This window comes from Amblyraja radiata, chromosome 7 (genome assembly GCF_010909765.2).
Source record: "Amblyraja radiata isolate CabotCenter1 chromosome 7, sAmbRad1.1.pri, whole genome shotgun sequence".
Taxonomy (NCBI): domain Eukaryota; kingdom Metazoa; phylum Chordata; class Chondrichthyes; order Rajiformes; family Rajidae; genus Amblyraja; species Amblyraja radiata.
Genome location: NC_045962.1, coordinates 52,749,488 through 52,769,093, shown reverse-complemented (window position 1 = coordinate 52,769,093; position 19,606 = coordinate 52,749,488). Strand labels below are relative to the sequence as shown.

At 41.8% G+C, this 19,606-nt stretch overlaps 1 protein-coding gene across 3 annotated transcripts in view; it reads left to right on the top strand.

The window, feature by feature from the left end:
* Positions 1-1,271: 1,271 nt before the first annotated feature.
* The window catches only part of hdac4 (histone deacetylase 4), a 382,917-nt gene continuing 364,582 nt past the window's right edge, over positions 1,272-19,606 (top strand). The window contains exon 1 of one of the 3 annotated variants that reach the window (XM_033024530.1): positions 1,272-1,641. The gene's annotated coding sequence lies outside the window, so the exon portion shown is untranslated. The remainder of the gene's footprint in view (positions 1,642-19,606) is intronic. The other 2 variants (XM_033024529.1, XM_033024526.1) reach the window with 2 other exon arrangements.

Below are 19,606 nucleotides of genomic sequence, written 5' to 3'. Positions count from 1 at the left end.
CCATCTTGGTTTCTCTTTCTCAGTTCTGATGAAGGGCATTGGACCCGAAACAAATATCGCCTGACCTGCCGAGTTTTTCAGCTGCTTTGTTTTCATTTCACATTCCCAGCATCTGCAGTTTTTTTTAAAATCATTCATGTATATTCCAGATCGACTGAGCATTTGCAGTTTTGCGTCCCAAAGTAAATTTGTGAACTAGATGCATTTTAGAACAATCTAGTATTTTACGGTTACCGTTTCAGATTTAATGATTTAAATTTCCAGTTGCCATGGTGAAATTCCAATACCAATATGTAAATTCGTGAAGGATCCCAAATCCCAGTTCATAAACTGTGTCCCCGTACACCTCGTCTTGTAAAAAAAAAAATCGCAATATTCGACAAATTAACACTGGGCGTTATATTAATTATTCTACTAAATCGAAGTTCTTAAATCGACAGTCGGGTGTGTACTATTTTCCTACAAGTTTCTATGGATCGTAATGCAATGATTTTCGAAGCCACAGGGGGCACTCGCCGAACATCCACGGGATGCGAGCGATGTATTAACTACACCCAAACATGAATAATTTCAGTTTAGGACGTAGAAGGGGACACAAACTGTCCTTGCTAAAGGCCAAAATACGCTGCATTCACTGTAACTTCATTGGGAGCACGTTTTGCACAGTAACACAGCAACCCAAACAAACTCTTTGCATCCCTTTTAGCCCCGATACATTTCCACTCTGCAAGCCTCGACTAACAACAGCGTATTGTTGGTGCAATAACGATATGAAAATTAATTTAGCTTCTGGAGTAGGTACAAAATTGAGAGAAACAAAAAACACTTCCAAAAGGCGCGATTAATACAAAATAAGATGTAGATAAAATTCCATAAGGGCGGAGATAAACTGAAAGAGGAAAGTGAGTTAATAAATTGTATGCGAATTTAATACTGGATTAACCCAGTTCTCCGGGGATAGTCTGCAACATCTCGTGATTATAGTATACACTTTTTCTAGCATTTACTATTATTTTCATTAATCGAATACTAAAAAATTAAGGATTGTTTTCGTTTTATGGAATGGGGGTCGTTGTAAACCTTTCCAAAGCAGGATGAGGAAGCGTAATAATCATTGCTCCGCCTTTCCTTAGAATAAAATAAGGTTTTGGTGCAAACAAAATTCTGCAAACATTTCTTAAAAATCCAAAAAAGCAAACTATTAAATCGGAATGATCGGACTTGAAGCTGGGCATAAATGCCGAGCAGCGGGCGTTCTTGTCCCCACCCACCCACCCTGGGATGAGGACGCGCGGTGCGGGTGCGAGCGAGCGCGCACGACAGCGGCTCGCGCTCCTTTCAAATCGATTCCGTCCCCAGAGAGGAAAAAAAAGCAGCCAGTTTCTAAAAATAGACCAGCCGTTTAGCTGCCCGGCGCCCCGATTGGCGGGCGGTAGTCACGTGCCCAACCGCCAGCTCTCCCTCCCTCCCTCGGCTCCGTCTCTTTTAGCTTGTTTGTTCAGCGAGTGTCAGTGAAGCGGGCGAAACATGGCGGAATCCCTCGGCAACCAACACTGATCGCTTCCGCAGTCTTGCTGCGCGGACAGACGCCCGTTGATCTCACGCCTGTCCTCTCTCCTCTGTCACCGACTGCGTATTTTGGTAAGACCCGCTTGCAAACCTTTGCGATTTAACGGCAATCCCCTCTTCGATTGTCCCGTTTCCTCCCCACCCCGGTAAATAGACAGAGGTTGCCACTTGCAGACTACATTGCAAGATTAGCTGCTGAAAGCTTTCACTGGTCGCTGGTTGGGTTTTAAAGATGTATGTTTTTTATGTACACACCCCTGCCCTATCTCACTTACCGATTGAGGCATTTAGTGTTGACGCCAACTAAACTTTATAAACGGACATCCCCTGACGTCGCGGATTGATTGACGGTCCGTTGTCCAATTAGTGTTTCCGTCAGCGGGTTGTTTAGGATATTATTGAGGGGAATGGCCCAATTGGCGTTTATTGCAGGCGGGACTTCCTGTGCGTTAAGTTAGGTTGAGGCGGGCGGTTGAGCTCACTCCTGGATCTGGTTTGTCCATACAAACATACATACCTACTGTGTAACGTGCATGCTTAAACTCTGTTGCTCGATGCAGCATGGATCAGCCTCGGAATTGCATTCAGTGCTACTTGACATCCAGAAATAAACCGATTCTAAAGCCAAGGCGTCTCACTGAGCCTTGGATGAAATTGACACAGTTTATGTTTATCCACTGAGGAACAGCCTGCTCGAAGCAGTGAATCCCTACTTCCATTTGAAATTGAAGACCAGCAGACATAAATAAACGATGGAAAGGAATTTTATGTATGAATTGATATGTCTGATTCGCCCGGATTTTCTTCCCCTCAGAAATTAAACGTTTTGAGGGATGGCAGGTCGAATGCGACCTTTTGTATGGAATATAGCTGGGAGGACGGGAGGGGGATGTCCAAGTTGTATTGAAGTAATGGGAATGATGTGGGGTGGGATGATTTAAGAAAATACAACATGAAAATCACTCGACTGAATACGGAGCGTCAATCACGTACTACGATGTTGAAATGTAAAGTGTTTAATTAAGTGGATTTCGGGTATTACTTAATTTTCTCCCTGATCTGAAATTACCGCAATTTATATTGGTTGGCCCGTGGTACCTTGTTCTCTCGTCCAGGGATGAACCTGATTACTAAATATTGGCATGTTTTGATTTTTGAACTGATGCCGCCTTCAAGTACATCTCTTGCAGTAATGGGGATTGGGAAATGTAGCTTTTTCTTGGTGTAAACTGGTGATGATGGCACACGTTTTAGTTAATTTTCCATTCCGCTGATGCCAAAAAGATGCTTGTAAAAGGAGATGTGGAATTTGAAGAATTATAAACTATATTTTAGTTTTAATTATTTGAGTGTCTAGTATAAAGATGATGTAGATAATTTATTCAATATAGTATCTACCCCAACTGGCCTTGTAATGAGTCCCAGCAAATTAGTTATTTGTATGTCCAAAATGAATCAATGGAGCAATTCTTATTTTATTTTGTTACTCACAGAATTTATTTGAATTGGGGGGAGGGTTGAAACGATTACCGTAGATCAGAGGCGTAGTGCAGTTTTTGTCTTTGACTTGGTGAGATGCATCTGCAAGGATGATCAATTGATGGTAAGCTTTAATTGTTCTCCGCACAATTTTGGACATTCATAAGTGAAATTTTGTTAACTTGGGTGGGAGAGAGATGAGACCAGATCTCTGGCAATTTTTTTAAATGTTAATATTTCCTCAAGAAAAATAGTTTGTATAAATCTGAATGACAACTTGATAGTCATTAAATTGGAAACATAATTGGGATCAAAACTTTCATGGTGTTAAAAATATGAAAGTGCTTGGTACTAAATACTTTGCTATCTACTTGCTTTCACAGTAAACTCAACATAGCCCGTAATTGTTTCTGGTATCTTATCAGAATTTTAACAATAATTGAAATGGTAAATGGAGGGTGTGGCTGTATATTTGAATGTGTTTTTACTGCAGCAGTACCAATTAAAGACTAAAACAGAATAAGAATTAGTTCAACTATAGCACTTTTTAAGTTTTATGCTTTAATTCTCAAATTAGAAGTAAATTAATATGAAACATAACATCCACTGTAAGTACAGACATGGATGAGGTATGTGGAAAGCATATGGAAAGTGATTTGATAGTTTTCAGTCATAACATAACCAATCTGAATGGGTCTGAAGAAGGATCTCGACCCGAAACAACACCCATTCCTTCTCTCCAGAGATGCTGCCTCTCCCACTGAGTTACTCCAGCATTTTGTGTCTACCCATAACATAATCAATGCTGTGGGGCGGTAATATCATTAGATTCCATTGCCCAGCTCAACATGTACATTCTCTTGCGTGAGCTCAATTTCAATAGGTGTATTGTTGTTGCATTTTATAAGTATAAGAAGAAGTAGGCCATGCAGCCATTGTATCTGCCCTACCATTTAATAAGATCATTGCTGATATTTTACCTATACCAACCTCATATCTATTGATTTCCTTGATATCTAATAATCTATTGATCTGTCTTGAAGTTGGAGTTGTATACAGACCACCAAACAGCAGTAGGGAGGTTAGGGATAGCATCAAGCAGGAAATTAGGGATGCGTGTAAACAAAGGTACAGCAGTTATCATGGGTGACTTTAATCTACATATAGATTGGACCAACCAAATTGGTAGCAGCGCTGGGGAGGAGGATTTCCTGGAATGTATATGGGATGGTTTTTTAAACCAACATGTAGAAGAACCGATTAGAGGGCCAGCCATCCTAGACTGGGTATTGTGTAATGAGGAAGGATTAGTTAGCGATCTTGTTGTGCAGAGCCCCTTGGGCAACAGTGACCATAATATGGTGGAATTCTACATCAGGAGGGAGAGTGACACGGTTAATTCAGAGACTAGGGTCCTGAACTTAAAGAAAGGAGACTCTGAAGGTATGAGATGGGAAGTGGCTGGGATAGACTGGCAAATTATGCTTAAAGGGTTGACGGTGGAGATGCAATGGCAAACATTTAAAGACCGCATGGATGAACTCCAAAAATTGTTCATCCCTGTCTGGTGAAAATATAAAACGGGGTAGGCGGCTCAACCGTGGCTAACGAGGGAAATCAAGGATAGTGTTAAATCCAAGTAAAAGGCATATAAATTGGCCAGAGGAAGCAGCAATCCGGAGGACTGGGAGAAATTTAGAACTCAACAGAGAAGGACAAAGGGGTTAATTAAGAGGGGAGAAAGAGCATGAAAGAAAACTTGCGGGGAATATAAAAACTGACTAAAAGCTTCTTTAGATATGCAAAAAGGAAAAGATTAGTGAAGTCAAATGTAGGTCCCTTACAATCAGAGTTAATTGAATTAATAATGGGAAACAAAGAAATGGCAGAACAGTTAAACAAATACTTTGGTTCTGTCTTCACTAAGGAAGACACAAACAATCTCCCAGAAATATCAGGGGACCGAGGAACTAGCAGGAGGGAGGAATTGTAGGGAATCCACAACAGTCAGGAAATGGTATTAGGTAAACTGTTGGGACTGAAGACAGATAAATCCCCAGGGCCTGATGGTCTGCATCCCAGAGTACTCAAGGAGGTGGCCCTAGAAATCGTGGATGCATTGGTGATCATTTTCCATTGTTCTCTCTACTCTGGATCAGTTCCTGTTGACTGGAGGGTAGCCAATGTAACCCCACTTTTTTTTAAACAGGAGGGAGAGAGAAAACGGGGAAATATAGACCAGTTAGCCTTACATCAGTAGTAGGGAAGATGCTCGAGTTGATTGTTAAAGATGTTATAGCAGCGCATTGGAAAGCAGTGGCAGGATCGGTCAAACTCAGCATGGATTTATGAAGGGGAAATCATTCTTGACTAATCTTCTGGAATTTTTTTGAGGATGTAACAAGTAGAATGGATAAGGGAGACCCAGTGGATGTGGTGTATCTGGACTTTCAAAAAACCTTTGTCATGGTCCCACATGAGATTAGTGTGCAAAATTAGAGCACGTGGTATTAGAGGTAGGGTATTGACATAGATAGAGAACTGGTTGGCAGACAGGAAGCAAAGAGTAGGAATTAATGGGTCCTTTTTTAGAATGGCTGGCTATGACTAGTGGGCTGCCGCAAGGCTCGGTGCTGGGACCCCAAGTTATTTACTATATTAACGATTTAGACAAGGGAATTAAATGTGACATCTCCAAGTTTGCGGATGACACAAAGCTGGGTGGCAGTGAGAGCTGCGAGAGGATGCTATGAGGCTGCAGGGAGAAATGAATAGATTGGGTGAGATGGCAAATGTAGTATAATGTGGATAAATGTGAGGTTATCCACTTTGGTGGCAGTTAAAGGAAGGCAGATTATTATCTGAATGATGTCAAATTAGGAAAAGGGGAGGTGCAACGAGACTTGGGTGTGCTTGTACATCAGTCACTGAAAGTAAGCATGCAGGTACAGCTGGCATGCAGGATAAATGTTCCCGATGTTGGGGGAGTCCAGAACCAGGGGTCACAGTTTAAGAATATGGGGTTGGCCATTTAGAACTGAGATGAGGAAACATTTTTTCATCCGGAGAGTTGAGAATCTGTGGAATTCTCTGCCACAGAATGCAGTGGAGGCCAATTCACTGGATGTTTTCAAGAATTAGGTAGATTTAATTCTTAGGGTTAAAGGAATCAAGGGATATGGGAAAAAAGGCACGAACGGGGTACAGATTTTAGATGATCAGGCGTGATCATATTGAATGGCAGTGCTGGCTCGAAGGGCCGAATGGCCTACTCTTGCACCTATTTTTCCATGTTTCTATGAATATGCTTATCAACTGCATTTCCACAAATCACAAGGGTTGAAAACTCCAAAGATTCACTACGCTCTAGGAGAAGAAATTCTTCTCTGGGCAGTACTGATGGTTAGTCCCTTATTTTGAAAACGTGACTCATGGTTCTAGACACCTCGGGCGAGGGAGATTACACCTCCATATGTGTCCTCTCAAGCCCTATGAGAATCAACTCTCGTTCTTAATTTAAAAGGTTTAGCCCAAATTTGCATAACCTTTGCCCCAATCTGCATATCCTTAACCCCTTCTGGAAGTTAATTTGGTAAACTTTATCGCAGGTATATCCTGTTAGGTATGGAGGCCAGACCCCAATTCCATATTCCAAGTGCAAATTCCCCAGTGTTCTGTTTAATCTCTGTAAAATGTCTTTTCTCATGAAATAGTGATGAAGACACCATTAGCCGCCTTAATTGCTTGTTATAATCGGCAAATTACCAGATAGTTATTAATTTACAGAGATAAATCCTTTATTCTGAATGGAAAAAAAATATTCCCCAACTCTCTAGTTTCTTTGCTTTTTCCTTATACAGTTCATGCCTTCATACTTTTCCACAATAATACATTTGTCCTGTCGTCGTTCATTCTCTTGGTCTATATGTTTCCCTTTGAATCATCTCTACATTTTCATAGCCCTGATTACCAACCAGTTTTGTACCATCAATATAATCATGAACATAGATTACGAAGAGCTATGGGCCCCTGAAATCACGCTAGTTACTTCCAGACAATCTGAGCATGCCCCATTTGCTCTCTTTTTTTTAATCTGTTAACCAATACAGACCTATGTCTTCAAAAGGGAACTGCAGATGCTGGAATATCGAAGGTACACACTGTGTACGGTCCGGTCTGAAGGTACGGTCTGAAGAAGGGTTTCGGCCCGAAACGTCGCCTATTTCCTTCGCTCCATAGATGCTGCTGCACCCGCTGAGTTTCCCCAGCAATTGTGTGTACCTCAGACCTATGTCTTACTGTGAATTCTATATGTTCTCATTTTGTTTGAGAATTTTGTCCATGGCACTAGTTTTCCTCTTGTTGTTCTGCTAGTTTTGTCCTCAAGAAAATATAACAGGTTTATTCAACTTTTGTAAGTCCACATTAATTCTACTCAATATTTTCTAAGTGTCATGTTCCCACTTTCTTAATAACATTTTTTTTCCTGCATTCAGACTAACTGATTTATAGTTGCGTGGTTTCTCTCTACCTTCTTAGATAATGGCTTTATTTTTTGCTACCTTCTGTTCTGTAGGAACTGTTCTAGAGTCTACAGAACTTTAGAAGGTGACAGCTAGTATATTCAGTCTCCAAAGCCAACTCTTCCATTACCTTGCAATGTAGGTCATCAGGTCTAGGGAATTTCTTGGCTATCAGTCCCTTTTGTTCCATAATATTTTATAATTTCTTTCAGCAGCCCATTCAATGGACTTTTGATCTTCGCTCTTTCTGGGAGGTTTGTTATGCCATCTTCCATGATGGTAGCCATAAAGTATCTGTTTAATATACAGTGGCTTGCAAAAGTATTCATACCCCTTGAACTTTTCCACATTTTGTCACGTTACAACCACAAACGTAAATGTATTTTATTGGGATTTTATGTGATAGACCAACACAAAGTGGCGCATAATTGTGAAGTGGGAGGAAAATGATACATGGTTTTCAAATTTTTTTACAAATAAAAAACTGAAAAGTGTGGCGTGCAAAAGTATTCAGCCCCCTTTACTCTGATACCCCTAAATAAAATCCAGTGCAACCAATTGCCTTCAGAAGTCACCTAATTAGTAAATAGAGTCCACGTGTGTAATCTAATCTCAGTATAAATACAGCTGTTCTGTGAAGGCCTCAGAGGTTTGTTAGAGAACATTAGTGAACAAACAGCATCATGAAGCCCAAGGAACACACCAGACAGGTCAGGGATAAAGTTGTGGAGAAGTTTAAAGCAGGGTTAGGTTATAAAAAAATATCCCAAGCTTTGAACATCTCACGGAGCACTGTTCAATCCATCATCCGAAAATGGAAAGAGTATGGCACAACTGCAAACCTACCAAGACATGGCCGTCCACCTAAACTGACAGGCTGGGCAAGGAGAGCATTGATCAGAGAAGCAGCCAAGAGGCCCATGGTAAAAGCGCTTTCTCACGGGGCGACTTGACGCAAGATGTAACCAGAGTGAAGTGGTCGTGGTCTAGCACGATATCACACGATATAACGGGGGGTAGATAAAGAGTTCCCACGGTACTCGGCATTTCTGTTATTTGTGCGAGTGACTTGTTCGTCTCCCGAGCTTTCCCGTTAAATCTTGAATGAACATTGTGGACTGTGAAGTGGTGTTCATCACGTGGCACAAATGATGTCACTTTTTTTCACACACTATAACTATCCTCCCTTGGTTGAATTGGCTCATTTGGAGACATGCCTATACCAAGTAGTTTCGAGTACAGGATGGTGGTTTTTTTCATTGACGCGCTGTTCTGGACAGTAAATAGAGGCCTGTTTAAGAGCCTGCCCTCCGCATTTAATGTGCTATTTCTTGTGCTTCTTGGATACCTGAGCACAAGTTTGTAAATACAGATAGCCTTTTTTAAGACAAGCATTACAAGTGAGAATTGCCTGCCTCATGCATAATTTTTTTTATGGCTCTTAGAGACATGATTCCAACTTCAAACACAGAGGGTGTAAAAGCTGTCTGCGACTGTTTTACTTTGCAGCTGCAGGACACAGACAGACTTATAAGAGAAGTTTAAGTTGACTGCAAAAACAGCACTTTTACATCTATAGCATTGTATGTTTTTAAATCTTGGATAACATTAAATGGTTCTCCTGTTGATGAACTAATATATCGTTATATATACTCACATGAGCACCCGGGATACTCCGCAGCCTTCGTCTCCAGCAGGTTCCGTTTTCTCTCCCTGTTTCTATAATCCTCTCTGGATTTATCGTAGAGAATCTCGTTAAATTGGTACCATTCTACAAGTTCCCCCTCTTGTTCCCTGGTGAAGTTATATGGCCTTACCTTCTGCCATCTTCCCTTTACATAAGCGTCTGTAGAGGCTATTCCTACAACGGCTACTGGGGAGGCAATCTGAAATCCACCTTGCTCACCCTCTCCCTGCTCCAAGGAGCCCACAGGCAGTGTTATCTGTGGCATCTCCTGTTGCCTCTCCACCTGTCTCTCTTGCTGCGTCTCCTCCTCATTCTCCTGCATTGCAAAAACCTTTCTGACATGCTTTACCCCCTTTCTTTGAGCTTTTCTGGAAGCCATCTCTGCAAGTGTTCCTGTTAAAAAGATTCTCCAACAATGACAATTAGGTGGGACGTCCTCGATGGACACATGTTCCATTGGCGATATTGAGAACACCTTTTTTACTCACCTTCTGTCCCCTCTGTCCAGCTTCCGGGTTTACCGTTCGCAGGAGTTCCCACGGTAACCGCAAGAGTTATTACGGATATCGCACGGATATCGCACTGGCCACTACATTCATATAATGTTGCAATGCTCAACCACAAGTGTACAAGTCACTCTTGGAGAAATTCAAGCTTTCTTGAATTTTCTCCCGAGTGACCAAGTTACACGATTACCTGCCGTTAGCGCCACGGTGATTCACGAATGCCGTACTGTTATCGCACGAGGTTCCCACGATGTTAAACTCTAGTTAACTCTTGCGTCAAGTCGCCCCGTGAGAAAGGCCTATAACTCTGGAGGAGATGCAGAGATCCACAGCTCAGGTGGGAGAATCTGTCCACAGGACAACTATTAGTCGTGCACTGCACAAATCGGGCCTTTATGGAAGAGTGGCAAGAAGAAAGCCATTGTTGAAAAAAAGCCATAAGAAGTCCCGTTTGCAGTTTGCCACAAGCCACGTGGGGGACACAGTAAACATGTGGAGGAACGTGCTCTGGTCAGATGAGACCAAAATTGAAATTTTTGGCCTAAATGCAAAACGCTATGTGTGGCGGAAAGCTAACACTGCACATCACCCTGAACACACCATCCCCACTGTGAAACATGGTGGTGGCAGCATCATGCTGTCGGGATGCTTTTCTTCAGCAGGGACAGGGAAGCTGGTCAGAGTTGATGGGAAGATGGATGGAGCCAAATACAGGGCAATCTTGGAAGAAAACCTGTTAGAGTCTGCAAAAGACTTGAGACTGGGGCGGAGGTTCACCTTCCAGCAGGACAACGACCCTAAACATACAGCCAGAGCTACAATGGAATGGTTTAGATCAAAGCATATTCATGTGTTAGAATGGCCCAGTCAAAGTCCAGACCTAAATCCAATTGAGAATCTCTGGCAAGACTTGAAAATTGCTGTTCACAGACGCTCTCCACCCAATCTGACTGAGCTTGAGCTATTTTGCAAAGAAGAATGGGCAAAAATTTCCGTCTCTAGATGTGCGAAGCTGGTAGAGACATACCCCAAAAGACTTGCAGCTGTAATTGCAGCGAAAGGTGGCTCTACAAAGTATTGACTCAGGGGGGCTGAATACTTTTGCACGCCACACTTTTCAGTTTTTTATTTGTTAAAAATTTGAAAACCATGTATCATTTTCCTTCCACTTCACAATTATGCACCACTTTGTGTTGCATCACATAAAATCCCAATAAAATACATTTACGTTTGTGGTTGTAACGTGACAAAATGTGGAAAAGTTCAAGGGGTATGAAAACTTTTGCAAGCCACTGTATTTTACTTTTCTGTAATGTAATTTCCATTACCTCAGCCTGCAAGGTACTTTATTAATATTTGCTGACTTTTTGCTTTTGGCATATCTTTAAAGCTGTTACAGTCTGTTTTTCTCTCTCTTGCAAAGCCTTTTTCTCTCTCTTGCTAAGCCTTCTGAGACATTAAATCTGTTTTACTCCACAGATGCTGCTTGACTTGCCATTTTTTTTGCATGGTCTATTTCAGATTCTATCATTTCTATACTTTTTCCCATTTGAAAAGGTTTATGTATTGGTTTATATATTAGTATTTCAATGCTTGGTTTCGGGCTTAAAGTTAAATTGTTTGTGGAATCTTGATCAGTTAGATAGAGCTCTTAGGGATATGGAGAGAAGGGATATGGAGAGAAGGCAGGAACGGGGTACTGATTGGGGATGATCAGCCATGATCAGATTGAATGGCGGCGCTGGCTCGAAGGGCCGAATGGCCTACTCCTGCACGTATAGTCTATTTTACTTGTAAAGGAGAAGGGAAAATATAACAAATTGCACAGATCATATTTTTATTTTTGACACCAATCTGAAGGAAATCAATTTTGTTTTCAACTTCCTGACTGGTAGAAGGTTCTTGTCCCTAATCTGGTATTGTATTTAATGTGTAGATTGGCTTTCGACAATACTGCCACCAGTTGGGAGCCTGATCTGATAAGAATATTACAACCCATTGAAAATATGGGCCAATGAGTATTGTTAGCATATTTTGGAATATGTTTTCATTATGCATGCCTTGTTAATGTGGAGTTGTTTCAAATTGTAATTTGAAACTACCATCTACTTTGGATATGATGGATAGTTGAGCTTGAAGACATACTCAACTTTTATTTGTTAAACCTTCAATGCAGGTCCAGAGCAGATAGCAGCTACAGAAGGCCATTTATCATAACACATCTGATATTCAATTAAATAATGGCTTTCTTTAGTTAATAATTAATTCACCAGATTTTTAACACTTAATATCATTGCCTAACACTTTTTTCTTAATCTCTTTTGAATTTTTACGTGCCCCTTCCCTCTGCCTTCCCACACCACCAAAACAGCCTATTTTTGAGGAGAGAGGGAGATTCAATTTTGCACATTTGTATGAAGAAGACATCACCTGATCATCCCAGTGTAATTTGTTGATAGTGAATTCCAAAACTTACGAACAGATAAATTAATTATTTATACAAAACTAAATAGCTGAGAAAACTTTGAAGTGAGGCATTATTTGTTGAGGGAGAAACAAAATCATTTTTTTAGGTCTGTGACAGTGCTTCAGATCCAGAAAAGACAAATAGAATGTTAGTCATTAATGGAAGGGGAATTATTTTTTGAAAAAGTAACTGTATTTCAACCGTCTCACTGTTGAGAAAAAATGGAATGCCATACTAATTTATCAAATACCAAATCTAATTTTGCTCATTTTGTTTAGAGGAGAAAATAGTATTACAGGGAAGGTTTACTAGATTGATTCCAGGTATAAAAAGGTTATTTCATAAGGAAAGACACAAGACAGGTTCCCATGGGACACATGGATCAGCTGCCGAATTGCAAACGAGAATTACTTGTCAGGTCATAAGAACATAAGAGATAGGAGCAGGATTAGGCCATTCGGCCCATTGTCTACTCCATTCAATCATGGCTGATCTATCTCTCCCTCCTAACCCCATTCTCCTGCCTTCGCCACATAAACCTCTTACACCTGTAAAGAAGAAGGGAAAATATAACAACTTGTACAGATTTTTGTTTTTGACACGTCTGAAGGAAATCAATTTTGTTTTCAACTTCCTGACTGATAAATGGTTCTTGTCCCTCATCTGGTATTGTATTTAATTTGTGGATTGGCTTTGGATAACACTGCCATCTGTTGGGAGCCTGATCTGATAAGAATATTTCAGCAAACCTGTGCCAGTCCTGGGCACAGGCACTGGATAAAGAGATCCATATAAGACGGAGGTAAGAAGAAATTGAAGGTTATGGCAAGCTGTATTGAAAATTAAGTTTAAGGTCCTTGTCAGATCAGTTATAATCTTGCTGGATAGCATAGCAGACTTGGGGAGATCTATTCCTCTCCTCATTAGTTTCTTCCCAGCTGTTCTCAGATAACTGAACGGTCCATTCATAAACTAAAGTGCGGTCAAAGTTTCTAAAAGATCCCCCCTCAATCTTCTAAATTCTAGCGAGTACAAGCCGAGTCCATCCAGTCTTTCTTCATATGTAAGTCCTGCCATCCTAGGAATCAGTCTGGTGAACCTTCTCTGTACTCCCTCTATGGCAAGAATGTCTTTCCTCAGATTAGGAGAACAAAACTGTACGCAATACTCCAGGTGTGGTCTCACCAAGGCCCTGTACAACTGCAGTGAACCACCCTGCTCCTATACTCAAATCCTTTTGCTATGAACGCTAACATACCATTCGCTTTCTTCACTGCCTGCTGCACCTGCATTCCTACTTTGCCTACTTTCAATGATGGGTGCACCATGACACCCAGGTCTTGTTGCATCTCCCCTTTTCCTAATCGGCCACCATTCAGATAATAGTCTACTTTCCTGTTTTTGCCACCAAAGTGGATAACCTCACATTTATCCACATTATACTGCATCTGCCATGCATTTTTCCCACTAACCCAACCTATCCAAGTCACCTTGCAGCCTCCTAGCATCCTCCTCACAGCTAAAACTGCCCCCCAGCTTTGTGTCATCCGCAAACTTGGAGATGTTACATTCAATTCCCTCGTCCAAATCATTAATATATATTGTAAATAGCTGGGGTCCCAGCACTGAGCCTTGCGGTACCCCACTAGTCACTGCCTGCCATTCTGAAAAGGACCCGTTCACTCCTACTCTTTGCTTCCTGTCTGCCAGCCTGTTCTCTATCCACATCAATACTGAACCCCCAATACCGTGTGCTTTAAGTTTGCATACTAATCTCTTATGTGGGACCTTGCCGAAAGCCTTCTGAAAGTCCAGATATAACACATCCACTGGTTCTCCCTTATCCACTCTACTAGTTACATCCTCGAAAAATTCTATAAGGTTCGTCAGACATGATTTACCCTTCATAAATCCATGCTGACTTTGTCCAATGATTTCACCACTTTCCAAATGTGCTGCTATCCCATCTTTAATAACTGACTAGCATTTCCCCCACTACCGATGTTAGACTAACAGGTCTGTAATTCCCCGTTTTCTCTCTCCCTCCCTTTTTTTAAAACTGGGGTTATATTAGCTACCCTCCAATCCTCAGGAACTACTCCAGAATCTAAAGAGTTTTGAAAAATTATCACTAATGCATCCACTATTTCTGGGGCTACTTCCTTAAGCACTCTGGGATGCAGCCTATCTGGCCCTGTGGATTTATCGGCCTTTAATCCATTCAATTTACCTAACACCACTTCCCGACTAACCTGGATTTCACTCAGCTCCTCCATCTCATTTGACCCCCGGTCCCCTGCTATTTCTGGCAAATTATTTATGTCTTCCTTAGTGAAGACAGAACCAAAGTAGTTATTCAATTGGTCTGCCATGTACTTGTTCCCCATGATCAATTCACCTGTTTCTGACTGCATGGGACCCACATTTGTTTTAACTAATCTTTTTCTCTTCACATATCTATAAAAGCTTTTGCAGTCAGTTTTTATGTTCTTGCCAGTTTTCTTTCATAATCTATTTTCCCTTTCCTAATTAAGGCCTTTGTCCTCCTCTGCTAGACTCTGAATTTCTCCCAGTCCTCTGGTAGGCTGCTTTTACTGGCTAATTTGTATGCTTCATCTTTTGTTTTGATACTGTCCCTGATTTCCCTTGTAATCCACGGATGCACTACCTTCCCTCATTTATTCTTTTGCCAAACTGGGATGAACAATTGTTGTAGTTCATCCATGCGGTCTTTAAATGCCTTCCATTGCATATCCACCGTCAACCCTTTACGAATCAATTGCCAGTCTATCTTGGCCAATTCACGTCTCATACACTCAAAGTTACCTTTCTTTAAATTCAGAACCCTTGTTTCTGAATTAACTATGTCACTCTCCATCCTAATGAAGAACTCAACCATATTATGGTCACTCTTGCCCAAGGGGCCACGCACAACAAGACTGCTAACTAATCCTTCCTCATTAATCAATACCCAGTCTAGAATAGCTTGCTCTCTCATTGATTCCTCTACATGTTGGTTTAGAAAACTATCCCGCATACATTCCAAGACATCCTCTTCCTCAGCACCCCTGCCAATTTGATTCACACAATCTATAGGTAGATTTAAGTCACCCATTATAACTGTTTTACCTTTGTTACACGCATTTCTAATTTCCTGTTTGATACCATCCTCAACACTGCTACTGTTAGGTGGCCTGTGCACAACTCCCACTAGCGTTTTCTGCCCCTTCGTGTTTCACAGCTCTACCCATATCGATTCCACATCCTCCAAGCTAATGTCCTTCCTTTCTATTGCGTTAATCTCCTCTCTAACCAGCAACACTACCCCACCTCCTTTTCCTTTCTGTCCCTCCTGAATATTGAATATCCCTGGATGTTCAGCTCCCAGCCTTGGTCACCCTGGAGCCATGTCTCCATGATCCCAACTATATGATATTCATTAATAACTATCTGCACATTCAACTCATCCACCTTATTACTTGCATTGAGACACAAAGCCTTCAGGCTTGTTTTTACAACACTCTTACCCCTTATACAATTATGTTGAAAAGTGGCCCTTTTTGATTTTTGCCCTGGATTTGTCTGCCTGCCACTTTTACTTTTCAACTTGCTACCTTTGCTTCTACGCTCATTTTACACCCCTCTATATCTCTGCTCCTGCTCCCATCCCCCTTCCACATTAGTTTAAATCCTCCCCGACAGCACTAGCAAACACTCCCCCAAGGACATTGGTTCCATTCCAGCCCAGGTGCAGACCGTCCTGTTTGTACTGGTCCCACCTCCCCCAGAACTGGTTCCAATGCCCTAGAAATTTGGAACCCTTCCCCTTGCACCATTTTTCAAGCCACGTATTCATCTGAAATATCTTCCTATTTCTACTCTGACTAGCACGTGGCACTGGTAGTAATCCAGAGATTATTACCTTGTAGGTCCTACTTTTAAGTTTATCCCCTAGCTCCCTAAATTCACCTTGTAGGACCTCATCCCGCTTTTTACCTATATCGTTGGTGCCAATGTGCACCACGACAACTGGCTGTTCACCCTTCCCCTCCAGAATGTTCTGCAGCCGCTCAGAGACATCCCTGACCCTTGCACCAGGGAGGCAACATACCATCCTGGAGTCTCGTTTGCGGCTGCAGAAACGCCTATCTATTACCCTTACAATTGAATCCCCTATTACTATAGCCCTTCCACTCTTTTTCCTCCCCTCCTGTGCCGCAGAGCCACCCACGGTGCCATGAACCTGGCTGCTGCTGCCTTCCCCTGATGATCAATCTCCCCCAACAGTATCCAAAATGGTATATCTGTTTAGGAGGGAGATGACCGCAGGGGACTCCTGCACTACCCGCCTACGGCTACGTTGGCTAATGGCCACGTGTTCCCTTTCTGTCTGCTTAACTTTTACCTGTGGTGTGCTATTCACGACATTCTCAGCATCGTGGATGCTCCAGTATGAATCCAACCGCAGCTCCAACCGTTCAATGCGGTCTGCCAGGAGCTGCACACACTGGGACACTGACAATATCCCTGATCTCCCACATGTTGCAGGATGAGCAATCCACGGGGCCGATCTCAACTGCCATGGCTTACCCCCAAATTAAATCAACTCACTCCCACTATAAAAATCTTAATCCTTTAAACTGTACCTTTACTAAAAAGCACTGTATCCTTAACTCACTAAACCCTTAACTCACTGAACCCTTAACTCACTGAACCTTTTACTCACTGAACCCTTAACTAAAACATACAAACAGAAAGCAGAAATTCAAACCTGTGGTTACTCCCAATCAGCACCTTCCTCTAGTTCGCTTCCACCAATCAGCGGCTTCCTCAAGACCACTTATTTTGAACTCTGACTCCAACCACTCCTGGGCCTCTGTGGAACAAAGCCCCGCGTTCGATTTTTAAATTTACTGCCTGGACGCTGCACCAGCCGCTCCAACCGCTCCTGGGCCTCTGTGGAACAAAGCCCCGCGCTCCGTTTTTAAACTTGCCGCCCGGACGCTGCACCAGCCGTTCCAACCGCTCCTGGGCCTCTCTATCTCTCCTTGGTTCCCATGCGATCTAACTTTCCAGAGCAGCCTACCATGCGGAACCTTGTCAAATGCCTTACTGGAATCAATGTATACAACATCTACAGCTCTGCCCTCATCGACCTTTTTGGTCATGTTTTCAAAAAACTCAATCAGATTTGTCTGATTGACACGACCTCCCACATACAAAATCTGACTATCCCTAATCAGCCCTTGCCCATCCAAATGCCTGTATAACCTATCCCTCAGAATACTTTCTTTTTCTTTTTGATCTTTCCACATTGTTGTGTATTTGGGTGCTTGGAACTGACTTAAAATAATACTCAGATACGGGAGTACACTAACAAGCACTTTATTCCAGGACGCCACCTTGAGTGTCCCTCAGCTCATGCGTCCCCTCGCACAAGACATAACATATGCTAATTATATCACATACATCACACTGCTCCCCCTTTAACTCGGAGGCAGGTAACACCATTTATATAATATACACCACACTGCTCTCCCTTTAACTTGGAGGCGGATAACACCATTTCGATTACATTAAATATAATTGATTAACACACTGTTGCAAATTTATATTATTACAGTCATTTTACATTACATCCTCATAACTGTAATAATCATTTCTAAACTTAGCACTTATAATTTTTCATTCCACTCATCTTCCTTAAACCAAATACATTACCCCTTGCTTTATGTGTTATCATTTTCCGTTCCTTTATGTGTAAATTGCGATCACTTTCTAATCGCTCTAGCTCTGCCTGTATCTCTGCTTCTTCCTTTTTAAATGTCCTAATCTAATTTGCAAATTTCTTCCTTTTCCTGATATTCTGCGTTTCATTTTCTGGTTCATGTATTTGCTTTGTTTTCCTCTTTGTAGGCAGGATCTGACCCATGGCTGCAAGTTTTCGTTTTCTAGCAGCTTCCTTTGTCGCTCAATTTCCTGGCACTGTGTATTTATCTGCTCTTGTTGTTTAATGAGATTCTGCAATGCATAACCATTTGTCCATTGCTCAGTGAAGGAAGCTCCATGCTGGACGATAGTGAAGTGTCCTAATCGCAATCGGTCCTGCATAATTTTGTCTCGACCGACAAGCCTCTCTTCATTAGACTTTTCTATTAACAGGTTTTTGGTCATTGTCACACATTTATTTAACTGTTCTTTGTATCGTTTAAGCCTTTTTTGTTGTTCATCACGTTGTCTTCTTTAATCACCTTACTGGTTATTCCTCAAGAAGTACGATCTATATTGGCTTTGCAATACAACAGTGGCTTTGATTTGTGCTCTGTATAGTTTTCTTGCTTCATAAGCAAGGTAGTGAGACTGCACTACAATTGCTGTATATTTCAGTTTGAGGAAGTCTTCCCTATATCGTTTAAGCCTTTTGTATAATTTAAGCCTTTCCTGTTGTTCATCTATTTGTCACATCTCTGGTTCTTCATCAAGAAGTAAGATTTATATTGGCTTTGCAATACAACAGTGGCTTTGTACCATCTTTGGATCGAAATGACTGCTTGTCGCATAGCTTTGTAGCGTACCCTTGATCGGTAACTACGATATGCAGCTTGCAGAGTGACTACAGCCGCCTTTTGCATCAAGAAATGTATTCTTGTAATGCACATCATTAAGACTGACTTCATATGGCATGCTGCCTTGATTTTCTCAACCAATTATCTGGCTTTAATCCTGCGGTAGAAGGCCTGAATACAAACCACTGTTTTTCTCAAACTATTATAATGTCTCACTTGGACATCTCCTATCTGGCAAGCTCTGTATCGTTGCTGTACAGCAATGGCAGACCAGTTTAGTTTCTTGAAATACTGACGCTGCTTATGGATCTGATAATAAGTCTGTACGACCGTGGCAGATTTGTGCATGCACCGCAATTGCTTTCGAACAAGCATTCCCCGGTAGGCAGCCTGAAGCAGCACAACGCTGCTGCGTACCTTCATGTAAGTTTTGCGATCACTTTCCATTTGAAGGTGTGCCCTATAATGGGTTTGTACTATTATAGCTGCCAATTTCATTGCCCTGTATGGACGGTATACTCTGTGCATTCTAAATGCTGCTTGTATTATCGTTGCTGCCTTCTGTTTGTTCCGGATCTCTCTCCGTACCTTCATACCCTTGAATGCGGCTTGAATAGTTAGGGTTGCCCTCTGGATGGCATGTCCTTTTGCATTTGACTTTTGTCCCTTTGCCTTTGACCTTTTGCACTTGACCTTCGTCATTTTGTCCTTGACTTTTGCCACTTTGCCCTTGACTTTTGTCACTTTGCACCTCCCGTTTGTCCTTTGAGGGACTCCCTGCCCTCTTTAGCTCAGGCTCCTTGCCTCTG